We start from the raw sequence: 5,422 nt of genomic DNA on the forward strand, positions 1-5,422 counted from the left end.
TAAACTAGTATGAAAATGCTTGCCCTAATTTGTACAGATCTGTTGTGTTTGACAAATGAGCCAGAATTTGGGAGCATACTTTGGAACAGTGTAATTTGTAACTATAAGGTAAGATATTTTTTCTTCATCGTGGAATTCTGTTTCTCATAGCTTCTAAAACCTGAAAGGACCTGTAGAAAGGACCATGACCAGAAAAATGTCTATTTTATTTATATAATTTGTTATTAAAAAATTCTATCTTTCCAAGATTAGATGGGAGTGTACTTCAATGCAAAATGTGCTGGATCAGAAGATCATTGGACTGGTCTTTACTCTTTGTTCTCTGACTGCCTAACTATCTGTGTAACTGTAGACATTTGATCTGTCAGTTTTCCCATCTTTAAAATGGTGTTACTAATCTATGTACTGAAATTCACGGGTTATGAGAATCAAAGAAAGAATATATGTGTGTATATATATATATATTTATAAAACAAAAATATATCTGCATGGACTAAACGTAGACCCTCTCTGCATCTCAGGGAGTGAACTGCTCTCAGAGTGCAGTGCCATCATTATTGAGGGTGACAGCAGCTCACATGAAGCCTGGACTTTAGTGGCAGACACCGAGCAGGAAGCGAGAATAGGGTTTATTTATGTTGCATTTGTTGCTTCACTGTGACTGTGGACCCATCCAAGTCTCTCACTTGTCCTGACCTAGTCTTTTTTTTGGTTACAGGAAGATGAGAGACTACTTGAGTGCTAACACTAGTACCATGAGTCCCTGCACTGGGTAAAGCCATCTCCACAACCCGGGCTGGCTGCAAGGTAAGTAAAGAGGCCAGTCTAGGCGAGCACCTGGGATAAGAGTGAGTTTCTGCCCCAACTGCGGAAAATCCCAAATGCACAAACAAGTCAAGGCAATGCATCTGAGTCCCTCCTACCTTCCCTCCAGGACCCAGAGGAAAGGCTTGCTTCCCTTCTGAGCACTCCAGTGAGTTCCCTCCCCTCTTGACCACAGTTCTTCAAAGTTATATTAAAAAGAGAGAGAGAGAGACATCGAAGGGAAGAAAACAAGTCCACTCACTGTCTTCTCACTTCTGAGTTGTTCAAACAACTTCCCTTGGAGCAGTCCAGAGTCCCAGTTTGACGAAAAGGGAGGTAGGAGGAGTGGAATGTGTGCAAAAACTGAGCTGATCAAAAGACAGTCCTGTTTCATGGAAGTCTCCCAGAACCTCAATCTCTCTCTCTCTCTCTCTCTCTCTCTCTCTCTCTCTCTCTCTCTCTCTCTCTCTCTCTGTGTGTGTGTGTGTGTAAGAGAAAAAGGTTGTTGAGGGGAAGGAGTTGGGATAATAGGGGAGAGAAAAATTAAGAGAGCTCGAGAAAGCTCTGGTGAGTGAGAGAGCATGCGAGAGCCTGGGAGGGAGGAGAGTGAGAGAGAGAGAGCTACTGAGCAAGCACACGCATGAGAGTGAGAGAATGAGAACGCTCACCAGCTAGAACAGGGTCTCCATGACAACTGGCCTGGCCAGCTAACTGTGCTCTGCTCATTTGGCTCGAATGGAGCACTGAGAAAGGTCAGAGGAAGGAGCTGTGGGAAGCTCTCAGCAGGTATCGGCACTTTAGCCAGTGCATTTGGGGGCCCTGGGCTCCCTAACAGACTGTGTTGTGATCCAAACTCTGCTGAGAATGGAGTGGGCAGGAAAACACCAGGACTTTCAGGTAAGGTTGGCCCTGGCTTGGATTGTATTTTCTCCCTTCCTGGTAACAAACGTGGACTATTTCTTTGGAGGCAAGCGAGTGTCTGCACTCTGCTCAGGGTTTGGGGCTCCGCAATGATGTCATGCTGCAACAGTTGGATTTTATTAGCTTAGAGAGGGAGACAGCCAATTTTCTTGACTTTGCAGATCTAGCTGATCTCACTCTTGCTGAATTTGAGGTGTTTAGGCTTCACTGTAGAAATCAGCGTTTTACTTTTATTTAGCACAAAGGCAAAAGTTATTTTATTAGTCTTTTCTATCAGCAAATGAGTTCTCTTCATTCCAACATGATGTTTATGGTTCTTACACAAAAACTCCATTGTCTTTTGAGTGATTAGATGTTTTAGTCAGTACTGTCTGTTTTGTCTCATGGTGCTACGATGTCTAACCTGTAGTAATTTTAAAAGCTTTAAACATTTAAAATATTGAAATATTCCTTCTCAGGAATCTACTATTGCCAGTTTAAGTTCATTTGGGGCAGTTATCAGATTGGATATAGGGCCATGGGAACATCTGAGCTGGGGTGTCTTTTTATGCTAGATAAGACACATGGTAAGGAAGAGAGAAATGGGGTAGCAAGAGAGAGATTGTCTCTGGTTGAGGGACCTGCAAAAAGGTTTTCTTCACCACATGTTTCAGAGTGAAGTCTCAGGGGTAGCTGTTAAGAGTTAGGGAGCCTGAGGAGTTATGAGATACTGTGGTTGAGCATGGTGAATTCCTTTGGTTAATATTTTAATCAAATTTCAAATTATGCAAGTCCATGTTGTAAACTTCTTCCTCTCTAGTTGTGCTATGTTTTGGTAAAACTTGTTCTGACATAGAGGAGAAGCAGGGTATTGAATGTACACTATCAGGAGCATAGATTACCTGTGGTGCGTGGTGAGCTCAGTGTGTGCCTAGGAGAGAAAAACACTCTTAGAGGTAAGTGGTGCCATGACTAAGTTATCGGTAATATTAGAATGAATTTTTAGCAGCAAGCACTCCACGTTGGAGACCTATGCAGAGTGTGTTTCCACTTCAGCCATGTTACATCTTAAAGTTGTTCCTGGGTCTCAGGAAACTTTTTGGATGCCTTTGGTTTCTCTGTGGGTTAAGGGAACAGCTGCTGTCCTGGCTCTTTGGTTTTCTTCTTGAACTTTCTGAACAGAATGTCTTTTGTATTCTGGCAGACAATGAGGGGGCCTCCTGATTAACTTCGGGTCAGCTTGCCAATGCAAGCACTGGCCACGTCCCCAGTTCTGGCTCCCTGAATGTGTGTAGTATGCAATAGTCAGATGGCCTGAGGGACCATTAGGGTGATCTTGGTGGCCCTGGACCTCAAATGGATCACTTAAAAATTAATTCCTCCTTTCATGACACTCCAGAGATCCTCTACTTAGTTGAAATCTATGTTTCCAGTAGGGGGAGGGGTTATGGCATAGATTGCTTGTTGTATTAGAATTAGAAATGGAAGTTATGAAGAGGAAGTCACTCTGAACTAGTGGGCCCTTTGGTGGACAGTGAAAATCCAGAATCTTACTTCTGTTCTCATGGGTATTGGAGCTCATACACATTTGGAGAAGACTAGCTCATCATTTTGATGTAGAACAATCATAGATTTGAGTTTAGAGATTTGATTCCATGACCTAGTCCCAGTCCTCTGGGTAACTAAAACAAATCTCTTAACCTATATGCCCTTCAAATTTCCCAGCTGTGAGATGGAGATAATGATGATATAGAATTGTCAGGGGTAGTATATGAGATAATTTGTTAGAGTACATTTTTTAAAGACCTTCATTGGCCCCTAGATGAAGTACCACAAACCATGGCTCCCAACCCACTCCTTAAAGCTTTTACTGCACACCTCACTATTCAGTACAAACCATTTCTTTATTTTTGTTAGAATCCTTTTAAACAAGGTAAGCCCTATATAATATTTTATGAATTGAAGCTTGAAGGATGACCCTGTTGTCTTCTGGAAAATAACTTTACTTGTCTCTTCTGGTTTCCCTATTTATAAAATGCTTTTTTTTTGTGCATGTATAAAGATGAGAAAAACATTAAAAGACTTTTTCAAGATGTTAAAGGAAACAAATAGTGCTTTCTTTGAGCTGAGTAAGTTATATTGAGTAATCTTTGCTGTAGACTTTGAGAATCATAAATGATCCATGAAATTTTCCTTAGGGAACCTGACTTGTATGTTTAGGGACTGAGTAGTGTAAGAAAAGAGGGATTCCAAGAAGTCACTTTTATTTTGAAGTGTTCCACACTACCTGGCAGCCCACTTGATGGGGTAATACACTTTAGTAACTGAAAGGGAGATTTTTGGGTGCTAGAGATTATTCTCTAGGTTTTGCTAAGGCAGCTTTTGAATAGACAGAATCTCCATTCTGGGTTTGTAAGGCAGAATTTTAACTGATGAAAGAGTTATAGGCCTTCCTCTAGAAGACTGCTTGGGGGCTGGGCAGCTCTTTCGGGAACCTGTATGTCTACAGCTTAAGGGGAAAAGAAAGAAAGAAAGAAACACGGAAGTGGGAATTCCAAGGGCAGAGACACTTGATATGCCATGAGACTGTGCCAAAGAACATAATGTGAGGGTTGGAGAGACTCTAGGCAAGGGTGTCCTGAATATACCCTCAGAGAATCTGTAGGATTTATGGCATATTAGGTGGGAAGAACAAGGCACCCCACCCACAGCCACAGCCTTTGTTGTGAGACAGGGGAAAACCTGCTAGCCATGCCCGGGAGTGATGTCTGGGAAGACACCACTGGACAGATCCTGAGCAGGCAGATTTAAAACAGAAAACAAACCAGAAATGCCCTCCTTCCAGGTGAGTCATGTCACAGGCCTAAAGGAGAATTTGTCCACAGCTTACATTTGGGTCTACAGCTGCAAGCCTCCCAAAGCAGAGTCACAAATTTGATCCTTCTATGTTCCTTAAGGATTAAAAAGAAATATTCTTGTTCTTACTCCTTCTTTTCTCTTTTACTCCCTTTCCTGTGCTCTCTTTCCCTGGGTTCCGTCTCTCTAAAATTAGAGTAACAAGAAACACAAAGAAGTTGAAATTTAGAAATACCAGAAAAAAACAAACTAAAGACATCCTTAATGCTACTGACTCTGCCTCTGTCCCTGTAAGTGAGGGATGCAGTTTGAGTAGAACCTCAGAATCCAAATGTTATGGCCACACTGCTGGCCTGGAATTGAGAGAGTCATGCTCCACACCTTACTTCTGAAGAACTCACCTAATTCTTAAGAACTACTTTGGGGAGATCCAATGGAAGGTTGAATGTGAGTTCCAGGCCTTCTGGAACTTAGCTATGGGTCAGGCAAGATTGAGGGACTACAGGAGCATGTTTTCCTATTGCTCACCATCCCCACTTACCAGTCCCTGCTCTGGAGACTATTGATTTCTACTGTTGGGCCCAGGAAATTTTACTGAAACAGTCACACCAAGAGAACATGTATCTGCGCTAAGAGGGGGGCAGGTAGCAACCCTTTGGAGCTCCAGTTCTGGTTATGTTCTTCTACATTGACTTCAGAGGGTGAATATGTTTAGGACAGGAAAGGGGAAGGAAAAATCTTCGGGGAGAGAATTAAGATCTTTGATTTAGAGGGACCATGGAAACTAGAGGAGGGGCCAGGCAGGCATGAAAGAGAAAGGTAGGGGTGTGTGTGTGTGTGTGTGTGTGTGTGTGTGTGTGTG

At 42.5% G+C, this 5,422-nt stretch overlaps 1 protein-coding gene across 2 annotated transcripts in view; it reads left to right on the forward strand.

Annotated features, from left to right (window-relative positions):
* The first annotated feature begins 718 nt into the window (after positions 1-718).
* ST5 (suppression of tumorigenicity 5) overlaps positions 719-5,422 on the forward strand; it is a 162,139-nt gene continuing 157,435 nt past the window's right edge. The window contains exon 1 of one of the 2 annotated variants that reach the window (XM_006885434.1): positions 719-807. The gene's annotated coding sequence lies outside the window, so the exon portion shown is untranslated. Of the gene's footprint in view, positions 808-1,524; positions 1,702-5,422 lie in introns of those variants that run through there. The other variant, XM_006885433.1, reaches the window with a different exon arrangement.

This window comes from Elephantulus edwardii, unplaced genomic scaffold (genome assembly GCF_000299155.1).
Source record: "Elephantulus edwardii isolate Elephantulus edwardi_28Jun2011 unplaced genomic scaffold, EleEdw1.0 scaffold00044, whole genome shotgun sequence".
Classification (NCBI taxonomy): Eukaryota; Metazoa; Chordata; class Mammalia; order Macroscelidea; family Macroscelididae; genus Elephantulus; species Elephantulus edwardii.